Genomic DNA, 23,823 nt, shown 5'->3' with positions numbered 1-23,823 from the left:
GTGATGTAACTCTGAGGGTCTCTCTCTGTCGCCTTCACGCGCTGACTCCAGTGTCGCTGGAGTCGAAAGCCCAGCACTGAGCCTGTCCCCACCAAATATCATTCCTTGGTTCTTGGGCATTGGGTCATTTGGGTTCACCCCCACAAAACAAAACCATTTCAACTACCCCGGAGGCAGGGGTGAGAGCGGCTCGAAACTTTTCTCCCCCTGCACCCCAAGGAGTAGGTGGGTTCAAAGTGCCGGCGGCGGGGACCCGCGGGCGCACAGCCGGGCTCGGGGAGATAGTGGTCGCTTTAAAAACGAACCTCTCGCTGCTCCAGCCTTCGCGCCGGGCAAACGGCGGCTCGCCTCCCAGAAGGTTCCGCGGACACCCGCAGACCCCCACAAGCGCCCCTCGTGCGAGCTTTACTGTGTGCAAACGGGGGTGAGGGGCAAGCAGGGGCCCAGGTAATGGTTCCAGGGCAGCGGGTGAGGTTCCAGCGCAGGGAAGAAGTTGACAAAGGGGACCTGACTAAACATGAATGCGTATTTATAGATGCGAGCTCCATCGAGATCCGAGATCCGGAGATAGCCCACTCTCCCTGCCTTCTTCCACTCCTGCCATTTCATTTTATCGCTCCTTTAAGTGGAGGGCAGATTTTTTTTTTTTTTTTTTTTAACATTCCTGCACGGTGTGGGTAATCACCGCGTTATTTACAATCTAGTTACTCTGCAGCAGACGGGGAAGCAAACTCTGGGGCTCCTTCCCTTCGGATGGACAGTGAGGGCGGCCAGGCGGCGAGCTGCAGGAAGGAGGTCAGGGTGGGTTTGCGGGAGCTCGGGGGCGACCTGGAGGGAGTCGGAGCCCCCGGCGCCGCCCCCGCGCCCGCCCCCGCCGCACCCCCCGGGGCGGGCGCCCGGCCGCGGTGACCGCCGGCTGGTGCGCTGCCCTCGCCTCCCCCATTGTTCCTACTGTCTTTTTGCCTTTTGTTATTTGCCCTCGCATTGTGTTGTTTGTCTCTGAAGCCGCCTCATGACCAGCAAAGGGATTTCACCTCGTCCTTGAGAGCCACACGGGGAGCGAGAGCGAGCGAGCGAGCGAGAGCCAGGGGGGGAGAGGGACACGCGCGCGCGCACACACACACACAGACACACACACACACACACAGACACACACACACACAGAGTGAAAAAGGCGAGCCACCAAAACCCATCTCCAGTCTCCTCCCGGGGGCCCCCAGCCCGCCACTGTGCCACTTTGCATCCCACGCCAGAGGAGACATTAAGGAGACCCGGTAAGGTGCGTGAATCGCAGCGTTTTAACTTTGTTGTTCGTCCCGATGTTGTTGTGGGCAGACCTCCAAGGCGCAGAGCTCCCCTCAGCCGCTCGCCGTGCCCGCCACTCAGCACTCGCTCCCGGCTCCAGCTGGAGAGCCGGCTGAGGAGGGAGGGGGCCGCCACCGGAGTTTCCTCAAGTACGGAGGGAGGGGGACTGGGCTGGGGGTGAGGGGGAGGCGGGAGGCGGGAGGCGGCTCGAGACTTGAGGTGGCCCTGTCATCCTCGGGGGGCGGCTGGCCGTGGGGGACCTCGGAGCGTGGGCTTGGCCCCCATTCAGGAAATGGGATAACTTTAGATATTTGTGGGGGAGCCTGCGCGCTGTTGCCGGTATTGTTTTGTAAGTGGTGGCGGTGGAGGTGGTGATTCGAGATGAGGGCAGGAGTGCAGGGAAAAGCCTAGGCTAGTCTGTGCATTTCGGCTAACGCCAAACCACAGACCCTAAAAGTTGGACAAAGCTCTTTACCCTTCCTAGAATATAAACGTGGCCGCCAGCCCACCCCACAATCTTAATATTCCCCCTTTTCGTCTTTTTGTTTCGCTTTCTGCAATCCCTCTCCCTACCAGTCCTCCTCTCTCCCGCCCGGAATTTCGGAGACAAGTCTCATCCTTCAGAATTCTAGGGATTCCAGCGACCGGAAGCTTTAATTTTAATTGCAACTACTTTCCCCAAACCCCCTCAGTGTACCAAGTGAAACCACTCACGTGTTGTGTCACTTTAAGCGCGGGTTTGGGAAATCTCGCTTGCACTTTGGGGCTACGGTAATCAGCAAGGAAAAGAGGTTATACGACTTGAAATCAAATGGGATTTGGAAATGTTTGCATTTGATAGCAGCAGTTTCTTGAGTAGTGATCTGCTGGCATCGGATGCACATGAAGCACTGTTTACATATTTTAATAGTCATTTTCCGTACACTTTGCAAAGCGAATATATTAATACATAGATTGACCCTGGTGACTATCTGAAGACACTGGCCTCTCTGACTAAATTCAGAGTGTGGTGAATGTGAATTCATTTTGATGTCTTCCCTTCTCAACTAAAGCAGGTCAAAATGAGGAATTCTGTGAATATGTAGAGCCCATAGTCTCACTGTCAGCCAACCCAGGCACTCTGGGTGGCAGTCAACTGTACTTCTTCAGAAAAGTTTAGGGATTTGTTCTATCCCATTTGAGAGCCTCACAATATCCAGATATCCAACGTAGTTTGTCAAGAAAGGCATGAGCCGATTTCCCCAGAGACTGCCTTCAGGCTCAGCACAATTCTTCAGTCAAGGGCAAGACCAAGGGAGATCTGTGGGATTTTGGGTAATAAGTGTGGGAATCTGCAAAGGGACTAGACAGAGGATTTCTTTCCTTGCTGCTCATGAATAATGGCCCCTAGTATCCTTAAAAAAAAAAAAAAAAAAAAGCCCACGCAAACAAAACAGGCCAATGAAGTAGGCGCGTGGGAGATTTGTAGGGAATGGACATTTCAATCAGAAAAAATACAGCAGAGTTTTTGATCAGGATTACAGGAGTGAGGCTCGATTGCCAAGAGTGATTAGGTTAAGGGCCAGATGGTTTTAAAGTATACAGAAATGTTTTTTAAGTTTGACTTTTATAGGACTAAAAGGCGGACGATTTCTTAGAGTCTTTACAGAACTGCAAAATTTTGATCTGTCTAATTTTGAAGGAATTCAGCTGTATGTGAACTGTTGTTAGCTCTGATAGGGAAAGAATCTGGTTTCAAATGTAGATACATGGGACAAAGTTTCGGGGGGTCCTTCTTCCTGATTTAAATATAGCTCCCAGGCTGAAGCCTAGATAAATTCAGTCACAGCGACTTAAAATCAAAAGTACTTACACTGAAAGTTCTCTTAGGCATTGTGCAAAGTTCTCCTGCAAATTATGTCATCAACTGTTTATTCCTCAGAACTGTATAAGATAAAAATCATAAGCATCACTTAAAACTGATGCAATACAGCTTTAAATCCTCAGACTGGTAGGGATTGCTTGTGTTTGCCTAAAAGGTAGATCTTTCATCACATGAGTTGTTTAAAAACATTTAATTGTGGGGGTGGGAAGGGATGTGTATAATTATTTAGTTATTTGTGTTAATTATATAGTAGCATACTCGCTTGAAATTCCTTTTTTTTTTCTTTCCAGTGGTCTTCTAACAATCTTGTACATGAAGAATTAATAGAGTTTTTTGTTTGCTTGTGGGTTTTTAAAAAATCTCTTTTTGTAGCCTTTTTGAATGGGCAATATTAAATCAATCTGAGATAGACTTGAAAGAGTAAACTTAGTACAGGAAAAAAGAGCTTCAACTCTTAATAGACAAACTCTGTATTAGTTTTATTGTTGAGCTTAAACAGTTCTGGTTGAATGGCATGTTATATACAGGATTCAGAACTCTCAAACTTATTTGGTAAATAACCAGGCATTTGAGATTCAGTGGTTATTTCAAGTTAACTTAGTTCTATACATGTAAATGCACATCCTGTTTAGACTGACACATGACTTTGTAAAAGAAAAAAAATGAATATACGCTTATAAAGATGTTATCTGTGGAGTGTATGGAGTAAATAGTAAATAACAAAAGGGTGAAGTTTATACTCAGGTATGATGGCTTTTTTTTGTTTTGTTTTGTTTTGTTTTTGGTCCTTTTTGGGGGTAAGACATGAGCTATAGGGAAAGTTTAAAATTTCATTTTCCAGGTAAAAGAATGAATTTGAATGCTTGAATAATTTTTCTTGCTTTAAGCAAATGAAAACTATGTAATTAAAAGAGCATACTGTCTTCTTGAAAAAGCTCTATTCATTTACTAAGTGATAGGCAATCATTGTTTTGAAGTCATGTTCAGATTATATAAAAAAGCAATATATAGGGCAGGATAAAACTTGTTTTTAGTGATCTTCTAAAATATACTGGGTTTCAAATAACTCAGAGTTCTAAGGTTGAATGCTATTTAGATTTCCATCAGGTAAAATTGTTGGATATGATTGATTGGCATAACCGGGACCTTCCACTCAATATCCAATCACCTGCAGTGGTAGAAAATGCTGTAATTAGAGTTTTGAGAGTAACCTAGAAAATTTATTTGTCTAGGCCTAAAGTCAGTGCATTCCCTCACACACTCGTCACAATTTTTTAGCCTGAGAAATGTAGGCTTATTTTAAAGGCGAAGGAAGTCCTTGGCTGTTTCAAATAAACTATATCCTGAACCTAGATTTGTAGATAGTTAATAAAATAAAAGTCCAATTTTGTTCCAAACAATGTTTAAAACACCAATTTGTAAATTGTCTACATTTGGTTTTCATATGTTAATGATTTGGGATCTGAAACTTCTTTCAGAAAGGCATTTTGGTTTATCTTAAAAAACACCATACAAAACTGTCTAAACAACTCTGTAAATAAACTGTTCCAAATGCCTCAATTTGATGAATGAATTAAAGAATTATAGTTCTTAATCCAATTATGATCAGTCTTGTTATTCCATTTCCCATTTGGGGGAGCTTGGGAATGGTAAATGATTCTCAAATGTGAGTGGGGTCTTTTGTTTATTTTCTGTGTGTGATGTAACATAAATAATTACTCATACCTAACAGGAGAAGGATCTTAGATGTAGAAAAGTTATTTAATGATTTTCAATTAAACCAAGAATTCATTTGCATGAAAAGTTGCTCTTAATGGAAGAGTAAAACAAAATTTTTAAGAATACAAAGCAAGGGTCTAACCTTTTGCTTAAAACTAGTGATTTTTTTTATATTTAAAGGGGGAGAAATGGAGCACTTACAGCTCAGTAGTAGGGCAGTTATTTGGGCACTTTTATTTGCTTTTAGCTGGGCCATGTTGGGACATTTCTGGAGTGCTATTTAATAAACTTTACTACATTCAATTTCCTTGTCTTTAAAATTAAGGGTAATATGTTTTTTGGGTTGTTTCCTCCAAACCCCTACCCCTTTAGCTGCCTACATGGATACTTTTGAATGCTCTCCTGATCAGGGGCCTGAACTGTAGGATGGGCCCTTGATAACATCCCAGTTTGCTTTGAAGGACCCTTCTGAATTCCTGCCGCATTTGACCAATTTAACCTCTGGCTCATAAACTAATTAATTCAAAATTATTAATAGCTCATGATGGTTTAATTCTCTAGATGTGGTTACTATTATTATTACTGTTATTGTTACAGTTTATTATGACCATCTAATTCCTTAGAGAAAGAGTTGTGGAGAGTACAGGTATCATGTGAAACCGCCAGAGGAAATATTTATGAACATAGGGATTTTTTTCAATACTACTTAAATCATACCTTATAGGCAAGTAATTAGTTTGCTTACTTGTAAGGACACTGGGCAGGCATATTGATAAAAGTAGGGGGGAATGAATGTATTTAAGGAGTATATTAAATAACCACCTTTAAAAATTGAGCCTTAAAAATAAACAAACCCAGAAAAAAAAATGTGTCTCCAGGAGAGGTGGTATTGAATTCTATAGGTACAGGTCCATTCATTCTTTATTGCTTAAAGTTCATTGTAAGTTAAAAAGGAAAAGAAAAACCTGATTCTATCTTTGATGCTCAATTACTTGTCATTCAGTTATTTTGTGATTATATGCTATCATGTGTCCAAAGGGGACAAATAATGCAGCAGTCAACGGGATGGGAGGGCTCTGACTTGACCTCCAGTTGGGGTTCCCTAGAAGCTCAGGTATTCTGTTGTCACCCGCAGCACCAATTAAAGTCTTAGATGTAGGGAACTCAGGAAGGAACTGGGATGCAAGAGGCAATCTCACTCGCTTTTGGAGCTTCTCAGTTTAGGTCTATGTGTAATTCTTCCAAGACTTTGCTTGGAGTTCTGAGCATTCAGTGCTCTGCCCCGTTTACTCACCTCTAAAGCTGGAGATTATAATGCTTGTTCTTATATGGATATTGCATGGATTATACTAGATATTGTATGCCAAATTCCTAGCATAGGGTTTGTCCTGAACTAGGTACTTAGTAAATATTAGCTACACTCTTCTGTCCCTCCAGTTAAGTCTTTTTGATCATTAATAATGTTTGAAGCTTAATTTCGTACTTGCTTTGTACTGGACTTAATTTGAGTCCAAGAAGAAAAATATATCACTTCCTTGAGGCTGAGATCAACACTTTAAAACAGTGATTCAGTTAACGTCTATATATGATCTCTGACAATGTGGTTTTATTAAGATGCTGTATTTGGTGCAAGTGTGAATTCTATCTTTTATTCATAGAGATGTTCCTTCAGTAATTAACATATTATCCTACATAATAGGTAAAGGCAAACAAAAACTCTAGGACCTCACTATAGATCTATCTTCTTGTTATCCTTTCTGATTTCCCATTACAGATACACACTAGTGAAAATTTATTGTGACTTTGTCCATAGATAGTTATCTCCCTCTGAATAATATGAAGTTATAGTACACATAGATAGAGATACCACTTGGAAAAAGAAATAAATCTGACTTTGTAATGTTTGCCCTTTGGAGTTAGCAGTTCCTTCAAAGAGAACTTCCTAGGCTTGTTTATATGGGGCACAAGGAGAAAGGCACAATAAATATACTATTACCTGTGTGAAGAGATGATATATAGTAATGTGGAGAAATTAGTGGATGTTTTCTCTTTACAGTGATAGGGAAAATTTCTCTGTAAGTACAGACTTCCCCCACTATCTGAAAGTAGAACATTCCAGTGAAACCTTTCGTGAGCTGAAATGGTATAAAGTGAAGAAGCAATTACCATTTTTATAAAAGCAGAAATCCTCTTTGGATTAGTGAAAATAGGTACTAATGTAGGTGTTTCATAAAAGCAAAATGGTGTAAAGCCAACCTTTTGGATAGTGGGGTGGGGGAACCTATACATGTGACCAAAGATAAAGGAAAGGTTTTTTAAAAAAGCAAATAAATAACTTGGTTATTGCATTAATTTGGATCCCTTGAGAAGCAGATGGCAGGAGGGGATTAGATATGTACTAAGAGGGAGCAGAAAGCTGGGAGAGGCTTTCAGTTGCGATCCCGGTTTGACACCTATGGAAGGAGAGATGGAAGGAAGGAGGATTGAGTAGAAAGAAGCTCTATTGTCATGCAGTCCAGGACAGGTTGTTTGGCCCAGCAGACAAGAGTCAGCCATTGGAAGAGTCCTCTGTCCCCTGACTGCGTTCAGTCACTGGACGGAAACAGCCTTCCTGAAGCATGGCCTTGGTGCACAACTGTTGCTAGAGACAGAGGGGCAGCAGGTGGGGCACTGAGTCCATTATAATCTTGCAACAGGAGATCTGGGTGGTATAGTGGTTTGGCCGTCTAGCCCGGGAGTTAGTAGCAGTAGCTCTGGTCAGGTGGACTTGGCACTAAAAAAAGACCCGGCAATTTCTTTAGCTCTCAGATGCTTTATTTTCCTCCATTGCAAAATGACCATAATGATAGTATCACCTCTCAGAGTCCTCGTCAGATTAAATGAGGTTGTATGAAATTATGTGTAAATTCATAGTATGGTGTATAGCATAGAGGAACTGTTCAATGTATACAGTAGTCCCCCCTTATGCACAGGGGATACATTTCAAGACTTGAAACCATGGAGAGTACTGAACGCTGTATATGCTCTGTTTTTTCCTATGCATTCATACATACCTATCATAAAGTTTCATTTATTAATTAGATACAGTCAGAGATTAACAAAAATAACTAATCACAAAACAACGATAACAATATACTATAATAAAAGTTATGGGAATGTGGTATCTCTTTCTCTCAAAATTTCTTTTTTTTTTTTTTAAAGATTTTTATTTATTTGAGAGAGAGAATGAGAGAGAGAGAGAGAGAGCATGAGAGGGGGGAGGGTCAGAGGGAGAAGCAGACTCCCTGCCGAGCAGGGAGCCCGAAGCGGGACTCGATCCCGGGACTCCAGGATCGTGACCTGAACCGAAGGCAGTCGCTTAACCAACTGAGCCACCCAGGCGCCCTCAGAATTTCTTTTTGTACTGTACTTACTCTTCTTGTAATGATGTGAGATGATAAAATGCCTGTGTGATAAGATGAAGGTGAATGATGTAGGCATTGTGACGTAGTGTTAGTCTACCGCTGATCTGACCATACGTCAGAAGGAGGATCACGTGCGTCTGGAGCACGGATGACCTCAGGTAAGTGAAACCACAGGTGAGGGGTGGTGCTGTATTACTGTATTGCACTCTTTCTAACATACTCATAATGTGCAACTGAGTGGTATAGCTGAATGTATCAGGTGAGAGTAAATCTACTTGAACAATAGATACTACATGTAATTAGAAGGCATTGTTTTTGCAAGCAAACATCTTTAATGTTTACCTTTTAAACATAGCTCAGTTTATTTCTCATGCCTCAAACCCTTATTTCTATCAGGTTATAAACCGCACAAGGGATAGACCAACTGACCTTGGCCATCTTCAGGTAATTTGCCCTAAAGCATGAGGTAGACAGAAGGCTGTCTTCATTTCCTTACCCCTCTAGGCTTCCTATTCAGTTGAGAAGCAACTTGCACTGTAAGTCTGCATTTTATCTTGAGCCTCAAACACCTTGCAAGGCTTTGCTCCCCTATGTTACTGTTCCTAAACCAACTTGCCGCACCACAAAGCACTGAACTCAAGTGGCCCTCAGTGCTTGCTCCTGCTGGGATGAGTCACAGAGCCACCAGCACTTTGTTGCGTTAGATTTGATCACTGCCATGAGCAGTCCTTCGATTGTCAGCTAAGAGACCCTTCAGGGAGTTGTCCCTTAATAGAAAGTCTCTTTTCTTCCCTCCTGTTGTAACTTTAAATTAAAAGAAACTGTAGAGGGGAGCGGGTGGTATTGCAGCAGTTCATTCTTCTACCCACTGGGAGAACAACATCTGAGAAAAGACGTTATTGGACTGAGAATTGAGTTGTTGCTATTTTTTGGGCCAGCATGGGGGGGCCGTTGTGGTGGAGGAGGATGAAGACCATGTCGTTTAGACTCAGACTGATTTTCAGTAATGCAACGGAGAGCAGTCCTTCTGTGTGTGCTAGTGAGCATTTTTTTTTTTTTTTTTTGGGTACGATACACTGACTTAGCATATTAATTTCTACTGGGATTCACAGGACCACTGGCATTTTACCCCTGATTTGTAGGTGGTTCTGTGAGTTCTAGTGTGGGAAACTGGCACCGGGACAACTTCAGGGTCCAAGGAGGATGGGAGGCAGGAAAAGAGAGCTAATTTTTGACACATTCCTTAAACAAGTGACCCCTCTAGGGAATCTGTGCCCAGGATAAGGACTGCTTGCTGTGAGCCTTTTGGCATAGTTTTCCCCAAATAGTGAGCACTGGTTACTTTAACGTTAAAAAGGCTGATGAACTTAACATTGGCGAGAGGAAAAGAGATGTTGGTATTTTTGATGACGTGTTTTCTAGATGCTGTTTCGCATTAAATTTCTGATTTAATTCTCTGCCATGCCGGGCTTTATGCCCTCCGTAGGTGCTGGTCCATTCCCATTCTGGGTTAGGACCTGCCCCCAAATCTGCTGTCTGCTAAGATTTTCTGGTGTAATTCATGGCTACTAAAAGCTAAGTTGTTTGATGTGTGACTGAGGTTTGCATGTGAGTTCTTGCGATGCTTGGTGTTACTATGCAGTATTGGCAGTCTTTCCCGTGTATCTGGCACATTCAGTCTCATTAATTTACTCTTGCGCTGGGAACTGCTTTTGAACAAGTGCATACTATTTCTCCTAATTCTGTGTTGACTTTTCTTTCAGCCTCACTCCACTGTACCTTCACTACCAGCAGGATAGTAGTGCCTTTTGTACATTACATCAGGAAATGAAGGGATAATTTTTAATGCATACTAAACAGACAAACAGATCTGTCCGTATGTAGAGATCCTTAATGCTCCCCCTATTTATTTCTAGGAACTTACTCAGACCCCTCCCCCCCCAAATGCTGTTCCCTCCCTGCTTCTTTTTCCCCATCACTGCCTATTGGGATTTTCTTAACTTTTCTGTTACCACAAAGTCTTTATTCTCATGGCACCACTCACCACTCTGCATTGTGTGAGTCTCACTGGATGAAGCGAGAAGTGAAAGGTGTGCCTGACTGCACTGGTGCCTGGTTTGAAAGGGGTAACTCAGAGGGTGACCAAACAGTTCTCATTAGAAGGGAAACTCCATGAGGGCAGTGTGTTGTGTCTGTCCCTGGCATAATCACGATGCCTGGGACAGAGCAGCAAAACAAATCATTGTTGAGCCAACATATCTTGCAAAGTGAGCTTCATTTTTGATTCAAGACTGCCCTGCAGGACAGGGAAGCGGGAAAACTAACAGCCCTAGAGCACTGACGTGTTCCAGGCATGGTGCTAGGCACTTTATGTGGATAATCTCCTCTAATCCTCACAGCCCACCTAAATAATTAGGTGGGTATTATCACCTTTTCATGGATGGGTGAACAAACTCCAGTGGGTCAGGTGCAGGCCTTTTTTTTTTTTTTTTCAGCGAGGGAGCAGGAGAATCATTGCCTGAATTTCAGTCTGTTTGACTCTGCCACTTGTATTCTTTCCATCATGCTGTTTCCCTTCCTTCTCCTAATGTCCCCCATCCCCTTCCCCTCTAAAGCCCAACATGCTGGTGTGGGGAGCACTAGACATACCTGCCTGCCTCCCACGGGGGATAAGTAGGAGGCACAGAAAGAGATGCCTGAGATGTAAAGTAAATCCTAAATGTTGGTTATTATTATCGAGAACCCATTCGCTTATTAACAAAAAAATATGGGGGAACCTGGGTGGCTCAGTAGTTGGGCGTCTGCGTTTGGCTCGGGTTGTGGTCCTGGGGTCCTGGGATTCCCCCCCCCGTTGGGCTCCCTGCTCGGCGGGGGGCCTGCTTCTCTCTCTCCCACTCCCCCTGCTTGTGTTCCCTCTCTCACTGTGTCTCTCTCTGTCAAATAAATAAATAAAATCTTAAGAAAAATATGTATTGATCACACAGATGCATGTTGTTTGCACTTTACTTAATAGGAAATATTTTATGATTTGAAGCAGAGATTCTGAATACTTAAAAACTGACATCAAAGGAAATGATAGAACAGTATTTCTCAAAGATGATCACTCAGTCACCTAGTTGAAAACCATCTGGGATACTTTTAAAAATCTACCTTTCTGGCCCCTACTCAGACAGGGAATCTGAATCTCTGTGGTTATAGCTCCGTAACCCTGCATTCTTAACAAGTATGACTGGCAATTCTTTTGCACATAAAAGTTTGGGAACCAGTGATAAAAAAGTATTGACTTAGTTTGGTAATAAGCTATACATATATATATATATATATATATATAGCATCTGGAATTAAAGTAAGATGTTCAAAGAATAGTGGCAGTGCCAAGATAAAGCACAACTGATTGCTAGATTTTTAGACTTTTTTTGATGATGTGGTTTTAGGAGTTTTGAAATAAAATATAAAATACCTTTAGTAAATTTGAATATATAGAATATCAGCATGCTTAAAGTCAAGAGTGAGGTGACCTGTCACAAAATGGGTTGGGAAAGGGTGTCAGTTATGTGCCTTCTAGGCTTGGAAAGAACTTTCTAAAAAGACCAATCTAAAATGGCTAAATTGAAGTAAACTGAAGACCAGAGGTTGGTTTATTTATCCAGCTCTGTATCCCAAATATTTAAAACAGTGCCTGGAACATAGTAGGTGTTTCAAGGCCTTTGTTTAATGAATTAATAAAGACAGGCAGAGGAAGAGAGTAATATGTGTAAAATAGATTAGAATAGTTTGATCATGATTATTGTGAATAAAGAAGTCAAGAAAGAGTATGCTGAAAAGGAATCCTAGTGAGATAAGACAAGGACAGGGTTTTAATTAGACAAATATGGTCCTTACAGAAAAGTGCCTTCATGCAAACAAATAAACAATGCAAAAACAAACCTGAGGTTTGTATAGGATTAAATCATCAGGCTACTCAGGAGGGTAAGAATGAAGGGGGGGAAATCGGAGGGGGAGAAGAACCATGAGAGACGATGGACTCTGAAAAACAAACTGAGGGTTCTAGAGGGAAGGGGGTTGGGAGGATGGGTTAGCCTGGTGATGGGTATTGAGGAGGGCACGTTCTGCACGGAGCACTGGGTGTTATGCACAAACAATGAATCATGGAACACTATATCTAAAACTAATGATGTAATGTATGGGGATTAACATAACAATAAAAAAATTAAAAAAAAATCATCAGGCTACTGTCTGTGTATATTATCTTGGGAGCAGCAATTACTACATGAGGACAGGGACCAAGTCTGTTTTGTTCTCCATATGATTGTAGTACTCAATAAATATTTATTGAAAAAATGACAGAGTTTCCACATGAACTGGAAAAGAAAGCTTTTAAATGACACAAGAATGTCTTGTAAAAAGAGGAAAAAAATCTTTTTTTAAGGTCTTTATTTTATTTTTCTTATGTTAGTCACCATACAGTACATCATTAGTTTTTGATGTAGTGTTCCACAATTCATTGTTTGTGTATAACACCCAGTGCTCCATGCAATATGTGCCCTCCTTAATACCCATCACCGGACTAACCCATCCCCCCATCCCCTTCCCCTCTAAAGCCCTCAGTTTGTTTCTCGGAGTCCATAGTCTCTCATGGTTCGACTCCCCCTCTGATTTCCCCCCTTCATTTTTCCCTTCCTTCTCCTAATGTCCTCCATGCTATTCCTTGTTTTCCACAAATAAGTGAAACCATATGATAATTGACTTTCTCTGCTTGACTTATTTCACTTAGCATAATCTCCAGTCCCATCCATGTTGATGCAAAAGTTGGGTATTCATAGAAAAAAAATCTTTACAATGGCTAACCAATAGATTGGTGATCATGAAAATAACAAATCTTCATAGGACTGCATGTTCTCAGTCTCTTTAGAGTTTAATAAAGTCTCCATCTGATTGTTTGCCTGTCACCAATGCCTTTCCTTCAATGCCACTTTCATTTTACTGTTTCAAAAATTAGCTATTTAATTAGTCTTTGTTGAATAGTTCAATCAGTGAATGAAGAGTACTGACTTGGGCCCAGGAGGGGGAGGTGGGTGATTGAAAGCAGAGGAAGAAGAGAGTTGTCCTCATTTGCTTAAAATTCTCAGAGTGACACGAGATCCAGAGACCTTTGAGTAGGCATATTTCCCATATAGCTCAAGGCCTGATTGTTGGGATCTTGAGGGGAAGGATGTTTGCTAAGGTAATGGCTGCAAAGGTGGGTTCAGCATTGTTAGAAGAGGCAGTCATTCCTTTGATCTGGGAAGTTAGGCCAGAAAATGTATTGTGGGAAAGATGGTAAAAAGTAATCCTAAACCTAACAGGAGTTTCAGTGGAAAAATGCCTCTAATTCAAGCAGTGTAATGTTAACATCAATGTGCGTCTCATGGCTCAAGCCCCACATATTGCTTTGGAAATAAAAGGAGATTGTGTAAAGAATTAGCAATACAAGACATTTTTAAGTGCTTTATTGCAGAGGCCTGTGATACTCTGTGAAATCTATGCAGGCTTTTTCTTCCTGCTGTGCTTAATTTCAGAATCTGATGCTATTACCTATCCTTGGAGGAAAAAAAAATGACTCTCTGTTAACTCTTAAAGACCGAGTTTAACATGGCACTTGCTTTCAACATAATCTTTCTGACATTTCTTGGGAAGAGAGAAATGGTGTATTTAGCCACAGGTTTGCCTTCAAGTTTAGCACATAGGATTGCTTCTAGGGGGCAGCATTAGAGTAAGGGCAAGTTGGAAATATATGTTGAAAGCATAAGTTTAGAAATGGCTCAATCAGCTTGAAGAACAAGGTCCCTGAAAGAGTTGGCATAGATTGTGTTTGGCATGTATCCAGACCTGAAGCCAGAGAGGTAAATGTGTTATAAGAAGATCAGGCAGAAGAAGGCAGGACAGGAGTGAACTCTTTATAATATAGGTGGCTATCTTCTTGGGACATGAAGACACGCCCACCAAAAATAAGTTCCCTGGCATGCCATCACTGTGCCCTTTCTTCTGTCTAGCTTGAAATAACAGTTGACCTTGATTGATAGTTTATTATTGCCAGGCATTGTGCTAAGCAGTTTATTTTTATTTTTATTGATTCTTCCCAGTACTTCTCTAATGTAGATGTAAACGTTGCCCCATTATAAAGATAACATTGAGTTTGCCCCAAAGTAGCATAGCTGTGTAGTGGTGGAATTGAGACTTGAACCCAGAGTGGTCGATTCTGAAGCCTGGGCTTTTACCTATGGTAATATGGGAAGTATATTTTAAGTCCTGTTGAGTCATCCCTCAAAATGACGCTTATATTTCCCCCTTTCTTTATAGATGCACTTCTATTACCCGAGGATAGGCTTTTTCCAGCTTATTTCGGACCTACTGCGAAGTTCCACAAACTAGTGTCCCTCCTTACAATCTGCTGTGTTTACCACTGTCAGGTCAGTCTTCCTGACATATAATTTAAATCATGTGGCCCCTTTCTCAAAAATTCAAAGTGCCTGAGTCCTATACACAGATGGGACCGAGACTCTTAAGTCTGGTTTTTGAGGGTCTTACAATCTATCTCCAAGTCTTCTATCTTTTCAGGCTCATATTTGAACTTTTCCCTTTGAGAATAATTTGCTTCTGATCTGGATTCAAGCTGAACACAATTTCCCAGATGACTCCCAAAGGATCTGCAACGTGTCAGCCTTATCATCTCTTCTCAGAATGCTCCCACCAGAGGCCATCCCATTGCTTAAAAAGCCACTGCTCACACCTGAACACTGTCGGACTCAAAGAATTCTTCCAGAGTTTCTTTTTCCATCTGCTTCAAATTTGCTCATCAATTGGCTTTTCTTGGTTTTTGATCCACTTGTCTATATTTCTGCTTTCTCTTTTTGTTTTGTCCCTTCATTCATTCAGCAATCAACAAACATTTATTCAACACCTACTATGAACCAGACACCATGTTAAATGTCAGTGATGTAGGGAGTAGGCATATACCTTGTACACAAGGATTTAAATTCTATGAGGGAAGATAAACTTTAATCAGTTACCTGCATTTATGATTACAAATTGTGCAACTCTATTTCACAGAAGTATATACAATCTATAGGAGAAGTATCTGATATATTTAGGGGGGCCAGTCAGAGGAGGCTGCCATGAAGAAGTCACATTTGAAGAATGGCTAATGAGGTAAAGAAGACAAGACAAAAAACTTTTGAGACATGAGGAGCAGCATGTGCAAAGATTCCAAACAGGGGGAAGGGTATGTTCTTGGAATTACAAGGCCAGCATAGCTGGAGCCAAGTGATTGGGAAACGAGGCTCTAGAAGTAGGTTGGGATCAGATCATTAAGCCTGATGGGCCATGTTAAAAAGTTGAGTCTTTACAAAAAGGGTGATAAGAAAACCACTGAATAGTTTTTGGCAAGAAACTAATAAAATTTGTGGCTATAGCAATGTAGACCAAACTTAAGAGAGGCTATTGATGTTATTTACACAAGAGAAAAATGGTGGCTTGGAATTGGACTCTAGCAGTATTGTTAGAGATGAAGACAAGAGGAAGGACTTCAGGAAAAAAACATGCAAAGTCACCCAATTTCAAGTGCTTTGTAAACTCTGCCTTCCAACCCCATTCCAGCAACTTACTGGGATATTCCCTCTGGTAATTACCCATTTGTTTCCATGTTTTATATGTTCAGAAGAGAGATGTATGAGACTGTATGTCTCCTGAGATCTCCCCTGGCTGGATCTGTACCCGCTGTAGCCCTTGACTGTTCAGGCAGAGAGATTTGACACAAAACATATAGTGCTTCCTGTCTACATCTGTATATGTGTCTTCGCATTTCTATGTGTTCCTTTTGTATGTATCATCCCTTCATTTAGATTTCCTGAAACTCTACCCATCTCTTAATTTCCAAATTAAAATTTGCTTTTTCATAGCATCCTCAGAGAATATACTGACCGGAGATCTCTCCTTCTGATCTTATGTTATTTACATCTATAACCACTTTTATGACTTAATTATATATTGTACCGTATTGTAAGCATGTTGTGAACATGTCTTATCCTTTGAGATATAATTGTGAGTTTGTGCTTTGGAATGTAGATGCTGTAGTTCATTATTATACCCCTATTTTGGATCATCATTTACCTCTTTTGAGCTGGGCAATTTACTTAACCTCTCTCAGTCTGCGATTCCTCATCTGCAAAATGGGGATAATTATATCAATAAGCAGTTGTGAGGAATCAACGAGAGAATGGATACAAAGTACTTAAAACAATCCTTGGCACATAATGAGCTCTACCATATGATGACATTTTATGGTTATAAATGTTACTCTTTGAAATCAGAAACCTGTATCTTATTACTACTTTTGCCTACTTGGAGCTCAGTAAATATTTATTGAATTCAGATTTGAATTTAACTTTATCACTTTTGCGAGGGGGTACAAATATAAATAAATCTTGGTTATTGTTTGCAAGAATCTTGATTTGATAGGGGAGCTAGTAACATAAACTGGTAATTATGTATCAGTGTGATGGGTGTAGTGATATACTATTTTGAGAGCACAGAAGAGAGGTTGGGAAAGGTTTTCTAAGTGAATTAATGTATGAGTTGGGTATTTTATAAGTCAATTAAATACATATTAAGATAATGTATGTACATTGTGTAAACTCAAAGTTCTATAATAAATAGCCCTCCTGTCTTAGTAAGGACCATGCCTACTCCATTGCTACTTCTTTTAACTCTGTATTTTTTTTTCTTTTTTTTCTTTTAGAGAGGGAGAGGTGTGGGAGGAGCAAGGGGGGAGGGAGAGAGAGAATCTTAAGCACTAGGTGTGGAGCCTGACACCCGATGTGGGGCTCCATCTCACAATGCTGAGGCCATGACCTGAGCTGAAATCAAGAGTCAGACGCTTAACCAACTGAGCCACCCAGGTGCCCCACAAGTCTGTATTTCTAAATCAAGTGTTTACTCCTTATTTTTTTTTTATTTAAGGAAAAACATTATTTATCTATTTCTTAGTATTTGGCTTTGTTATTCTATTCTTCCTCTACCTTGCTGTCCTAAAACCACACATATTCCTTTTCCCTTTCTTCCAATATAATTTCATCCTTTCATTTGTGTGTGTAGGAGGGGTTAAATCAGTTCAGGAAACAGTTACATTGACTATGTAAATGTTGTTTATCTCTGAGAATATCATGTATTTATTACTTTTACCTTTTATACAACTTCTTTGGATTTCTTGGAGTTAATGATGATCTATATTCAAACCTAAAGTTTTACTAGGATTGTCCAATGTTAACTGGCATTCCTAAGTCAAAGCTTAAAACAGGTGAGTGGCACATCCAGGGTGGGTTTTAGGGGCAGTCAGCCTCAGTGGGAAAGACCATTTTATTACTTACACAATTTAGAATTGTTGGAGCCAGATGATAATAAAAAGCCCACTGCTTTTAGTTAGTTATATTATGCTTCTTAAAATTTCTGCAGACATTGCACCCCTTTATTGCCAGCACTTGGGCACACTGCTCCCAGCAGCCTGCACTTTGTAAGGCTCTGACTTAAGCTAAGTAGGGCAGGGAGTGGTGCTCTGAGAAGGGAGGTGGGTATTCCAAGCAGGCAGTGCGACATAAGTAAAAAGGCGAGGAGGTGAGAAATGGCATGGTATGTTTGTGAAATTACAGATAGTTTGGTGTCAGTAGAACATAGTAGAGACCAGCTGAGATGAGGCCGTGATTGTTGACAGTAGTCAGATCAAGGTGATATTTTTATCATAGACTCATATGCACCAGATTCTGTCTTGTAGGCCATGGGGATCCTTATAGTGTTGAGTAACATGGTCGGCTTTGCTTGTGAATGAACTAATGATGTGTTACCCAAAAAATGGAAATCTGGCTCCTTAAGTCGGCAGTTAAAATGCTGTCTTTGCATATTTGGTGACATATTAATACTTTAGGGGTACCCCATCAGTAAAATTTTTAGAGTACACAGTTCTCTAGAATGTGCATATGCTATTCTTTAGCTAATATTCAGGTCACAATAAACATTTAGAACAAGGTTCTGTTTAAATGACAGTAGAAGTAACAGTGGTAGTACATCAGAATTCCCTGGACACCATCTCTGACATGTAAATATGTGTGCAGTGGGTTTACTGGGAGGGCTTTTGAGGGGCTGAGAGAAGCAGGATGGGCCTAAGGAGAGGTTGACTGTGTCACACCTGAGGCTTCAGCTAATCTCTGGGAAGTTCTGGAACTGGATGGCTTCTTAGAGATGTCCTGAACTGAGGCAAGGGGGCCAGGCCTCTATAAGCTCACATTGGTGTTGGATAGGGGCCATCCCTGGGAAGGGAGTAAACTTTGGATGAGGACAATTCTTAGGAAGGGCCTTAGATGTGAGTCTTCAGCAGCCAACACTCCTGGCAGCTGGGAAATGTGGGCCACCAGGTAGCATGCCACAGCATCCACTAAACACAGCTTTCCAGAGAATTTTTCTCTCTGTTTTTTTGAATTCTTATAGATTGTCCTTGAAATATGGCTAAAAAAGAACTAGCAGTGGTCTAAGATATACAGTTTTGCCATTTTCCTGTGTTCATTTATATTTACATTAGTATTATTTGAAAATCCCTAGATTTTTGTTTTGTTTTATAGGAAGTCTTTTTATTAAAGATTAATTAATTAATTTGAGGGGCGGAGTTGGCGGGGGAGAGGGAGAAAATCTTCAAGCAGTCTCCCCATTGAGCATGGAGCCTCAAGTGGGGCTTGATCTCATGACTTTGAGATCATGACCTTGAGATCATGACCTGAGCCAAGTCAAGAGTCAGATGCTTAACTGACTGAGCCATCCAGGTACCCCTTATAAGAAGTCTTTTTGAAACCCTTGTCCACTTTATGAAGGTTAAGTTAGCTAAAAATTAGACAGTATAATCCATAATCCATTTCCTGGAGCATATGAGATTATAATGTGACAAAATGATGAAAGAAAAGAGAGAGAATGGCATTAACATGAACTTCTTCCTGTTGTGAATTGAGGGCCCTCGTGGCAATCTATTAATAGTTAGATGAAAACATAAAACCATTCAGAAAACAGTATTGTATTTCCTTAAAAAATTAGAAATAGAATTACCATATGATACAGTAATTCCATTATTGAGCATTTACCCAGAGAAAAGGAAAACACTGATTTGGAACGATATGCATACTACTATGTTTATTTCAGCATTATTTACAATAACCAAGATATGGAAGCAACCCAAGTGTCAATCAATAGATGAATGGATAAAGAAGATGTGGTATATGTACACAATGGAATATTACTCAGCCATAACAAAGAATGAGATCTTGCCTTTTATGACCACATGGATGGACCTAGAAGGTATTATGCTAAGTGAAATAAGTCACACTAAGAAAGACAAATACCATATGATTTCATTTATATGTGGGATCTAAGACACAAAACAAACAAACCAAAAAACAAAAAGCAAAAACAGAGCCATAAATACAGAGAACAAACTGATGGTTGTCAGAGGGGTGGGCAAAATGGGTGAAAAGAAAAAAAAAATCATGTGGATCATCTTGAACTTCTAGCTTTGGATAAAATTTCTTTATGGAATGAGGCCAAGGGAACATTTTAACTGGACGTAAGACAGCTGACTGGACATAGACATGTGGTGGTGGAAATGGTATCTCTGTGCATTGGTTAGAGAAGAGGAATTCTTGCCCAGTATGTGGACAAGAGTGTAGGCCTAGGTTTTTCAGGTTCCCGGATGGGCATCTAATTCACTGGTCTCCTAATTTTTTTAGATCATGTATATGTACCATTAATAAAAGGATTATTATTTTACTAGTGGTAAATATCCAAAAATAGAAATTAAAAGGGCTGAAATAAAGAGGGAATAAAGAGTATCTATAGAACAACTAATTTAAATATATGTAATTTTTTTTCTAGCACGCCAGTATATTATTTTTTGCATGCACCTTGAAGACTTCTGAACTAGATTTCTAGAGAATAAGTTGATTACTAAATGGGAAGAAATTGCACTGGAGACAAATTTTGACCATTTTTTGAGTTTGACCCATGTAACTATTTAAATAAGATCATGTGAACTCCAAGTATTAAAAAATAGATCAGGTTTTAGAATACAGTTGTGATGCTTTAAAATATTTTAAAACTCGTGGAGGGAGTGTGTGTGTGTGTGTATTTGTATGTGGAGCTAAGGTCATAATGACTTAGCATTTCCTCCTGTTTAACAATTCCTCATAATTAACTAAAAGGTTGGGGCCACACTGACACCATTACCCCTGTGTATATCTGGCTGTAATTTATGATCCATATCCTGCTTTATATTCCAGAATGCTTTTACTTATTTTTCTTTGGTTCATAAACTTATAAATCAGTTACATGTGATAATTAAAAGATACTTTTATTTATATCATCTCAGCAATAAAGAACCTGAAAAGACAAAACCTTTCATAAATGTAGTAAGTTCTTCATGTCTGTTTGGAATTTTCATGTTTATAAGCATTTGTCTGGCAAAACTCAGCCCAGCTTAAAAGAATTATCCCAGATTCATCTTGTGTCTGAACTTCAGATAGCTTAGCTTCTTTATGAACATCTTTTATTTTGTTAATAAAAATTCATTTTAGTTGTGTTCTCCTTTTTATACTTAATGGTGTGCTTATAAGATACTGGTTGCTTTGAATTTCTTGAAGGAAGCAAGTAAATACATCTCGGGTAGCATTACTTTTCATCATAGATAAAATTAAAAGGTAGCCAGATTTGGAACTAGTATACAGAAATCTTAATAAGGATCCAATCATGGTTGGGTTCCTAAGGAAACCTAACTATATAAACTTAAGGATAGTTTGTAAATTAAAAGGCAGAAACTTCCTTATGCTAGAGAGAGCTATTTTTAAAAATAATTAAATCTTATTATTTTTTTTTTTATGTACACACTAATGACCTCTCCATTATTGAGTAAAGGACATGTATTATCTTGACAGGTTGTGCCTTGAAATCTTCAGGTGATCACATCCATACTTGCTCTTATTCTCCTTACAACTATTTGCATATTGATCTTAATAATTTAAAATAAAAAATGTTGTTGTGCTTGACTAATATTAACCATTACTCACTTATTTAAAATATTTTTATTGAAAGTCTGTTCTTTGTCACATGTGACAAATGTTGAGTAATGGGGTTACAAAGGTAAGCAGAAGAGATTTGGTCCCTGCCTTTATGGAGCTTCCAGTCTAGTGAGAAAGATGGAGGTCAATCATCTAATTGTGCCAACAAATAGAATAGAGAGACGTTCTCTTCTTTATTGTAATTATGACTCATAGCTGGACTATGAATTTAAAAAAATCACATAAGCATAGAATACTAAAGAAGTGATAAGTTTTAAATATTTTAGGATTTTAAACAATGTGCTTTATCAGTGTTTCACTGTTTATCAATTTGCCAATTAATTGATGTATACCCAAGGCTTTTAAGTATGTGTCCCCTGAGTGATGATCCTTCCCATCTTCTTGGGTAAGTTACACCCATAATATATAGTCTATGGCATTTTTTTTTTTTTGATTTACTAAAAATGGCAGGAAAGCTTAAAGGCATTTGGCAAGGAATTTAAGTGCAGAATTTGTGTACATTTTTTGAGTTTTATTCCAATTTTATGAAGTAAAGAGAACTTTAGTGGTTATTAAAAACAACTTGCCTTTATTTTTTCCAAAACATTTAATCTAGTGCCACTAAAAACATTTGCCCTCATATTTTATTAGCTATGTAATATTTAATGAATTTACCCAATTACAATAAGAAGTAGAAATGACATAAACAGACTTGGGATTAAGCAGCAATTAAAGTGGTTAAAGTGGGTGTGTGTGGGTGTGCAGAGTGGACTTTTTGCCATTAGGGTGCCTTGGTCAATAAGTTTCACAGAAGGAGGGGAACATATTGATTACTCTGGTAACTTGGTGAATGTAGGTTGACTAAGAAAGTTGTGCTATATTAGTGATAAATACTATGCAGTGCATTATGGCAGAAAAGGAAAATTATAAGGAGATGTTATAGGGTAGCTTGATTTATTTTGGAAGTCATAGAAGGCTTCCAGGAGGAAGAGACATTTTGGCTGGGATATGAAGAGAGATGGGGGAAGTAAATAGGTGGAGAAGGTGTGGGTGAATATGGAATATGGAACATCACGGACAAACTCTGATGTGGGCTACCACTTGGAATGCTGAGGAATTAAGGCGACCAGAGTGGCTGGGGTACAGAACAGAAGGGCAAAAGTTTCAAAGAATGAGGCTGGAGGAGGAGGGTCTTCCTATGCTGCTGCTATGGATCTGGGGTTTTTATCGAAAAAGCAAGGGCAAATTAAATGATTCAGATTTGCATTTTAAAAAGATCACTCTGGGGGCTGCTGGGTGGCTCAGTTCGTTGGGCGTCTGCCTTCGGCTCAGGTCATGATCCCAGGACCCTGGGGTGGAGTCCTGCGTCAGGCTCCCTATGCAGTGGCGAGTCTGCTTCTCCCTCTCCCTCTCCCCTCCGCCCCAGCTCTTGCTCTCTCTCAAATAAATAAATAAATAAAATCTTTAAAAAAATAAAAAAAATAAAAAGATCATTCTGGCTGTTGTTTGGAAGATGGAATGGATGGGGCATCATTTATGTAGTGATTAGATAGTCTAAATAAGAAATGTCCCTGCTTGATGAAAAACAGAACCTAAATTTATCACAGGTGTAAATCTTTTCAATACCCAGGAAGACTTGGACCTGTATTTTCTATAGTGCACTTTGCTTACCATTTTCTCCTTATATATTTGTATTTATATTCATGATTTCAGCACAAAATATTTTCAAGACAATAGAAAAAAAAGGCAAAGTCAATCTTTTAAGCCTGTACCATGCTATTGACTTTCTTTGAAAGGACAACAAGTGTGTTTATTTTATCACTATCAGTCTAAAAATTAACCATGAAACATCATTCTCTACTTTTAAACTATGTGTAACAAATGCTTTATTGCAACTTCATCAATAATTCAAATGCAACTTAAAAGAAAGTAGGACAGCATAAGGAAAAAAGCACATTTGTTCCATAATTGAGTCGATTAAATAGTATTGAGTCCCATTGTCATCTTTATATTGATGAAACAACTTTTATAACTACAAAGAGTCTAATAAGTAAGACCTCAGAATTATGAGGCAATGTCATAGACATTTCTGTATTTTTTTATATTATAGAATACAAATAGCAAAAGCAACCTTTACTGGTGTGCAATAATGAAGGAACAGTTTTTGAAAAGTGCTCTTATTGGGATTTTAGTAGTTTTCAAGCCTGTGCAGTAATAGCCCAAGCTATTTTGGAACTGTGCATACATTAGTGTTCTGGTGCAGCATGATACAATAATGTGTGAAAAAGTATACGATCGCACCTTGTTTAAATTTGCAGTTTTTGTGCATAATCCCACAGTGAGCTCTTGTTAGGTTTTGACTGTATATAGGAGAGAAAGTTTATAGAAGCCCACAGACTGGGGTTGGATG

The 23,823-nt window shown here is 39.8% G+C and overlaps 1 protein-coding gene across 6 annotated transcripts in view; it reads left to right on the top strand.

Moving 5' to 3' along the window:
• The first annotated feature begins 348 nt into the window (after nucleotides 1–348).
• The window catches only part of SOX5 (SRY-box transcription factor 5), a 1,002,891-nt gene continuing 979,416 nt past the window's right edge, over nucleotides 349–23,823 (top strand). For 3 of the 6 annotated variants that reach the window (XM_032432680.1, XM_032432679.1, XM_032432673.1), the window contains exon 1: nucleotides 907–1,279. The gene's annotated coding sequence lies outside the window, so the exon portion shown is untranslated. Of the gene's footprint in view, nucleotides 796–906; nucleotides 1,280–1,303; nucleotides 1,455–23,823 lie in introns of those variants that run through there. The other 3 variants (XM_032432676.1, XM_032432674.1, XM_032432677.1) reach the window with 3 other exon arrangements.

Source organism: Phoca vitulina, unplaced genomic scaffold (genome assembly GCF_004348235.1).
Source record: "Phoca vitulina isolate PV1807 unplaced genomic scaffold, GSC_HSeal_1.0 scaffold49, whole genome shotgun sequence".
NCBI lineage: Eukaryota > Metazoa > Chordata > Mammalia > Carnivora > Phocidae > Phoca > Phoca vitulina.
Note: the sequence above shows the minus strand (reverse complement) of the source record. Positions and strands in the feature narration are given on the sequence as shown.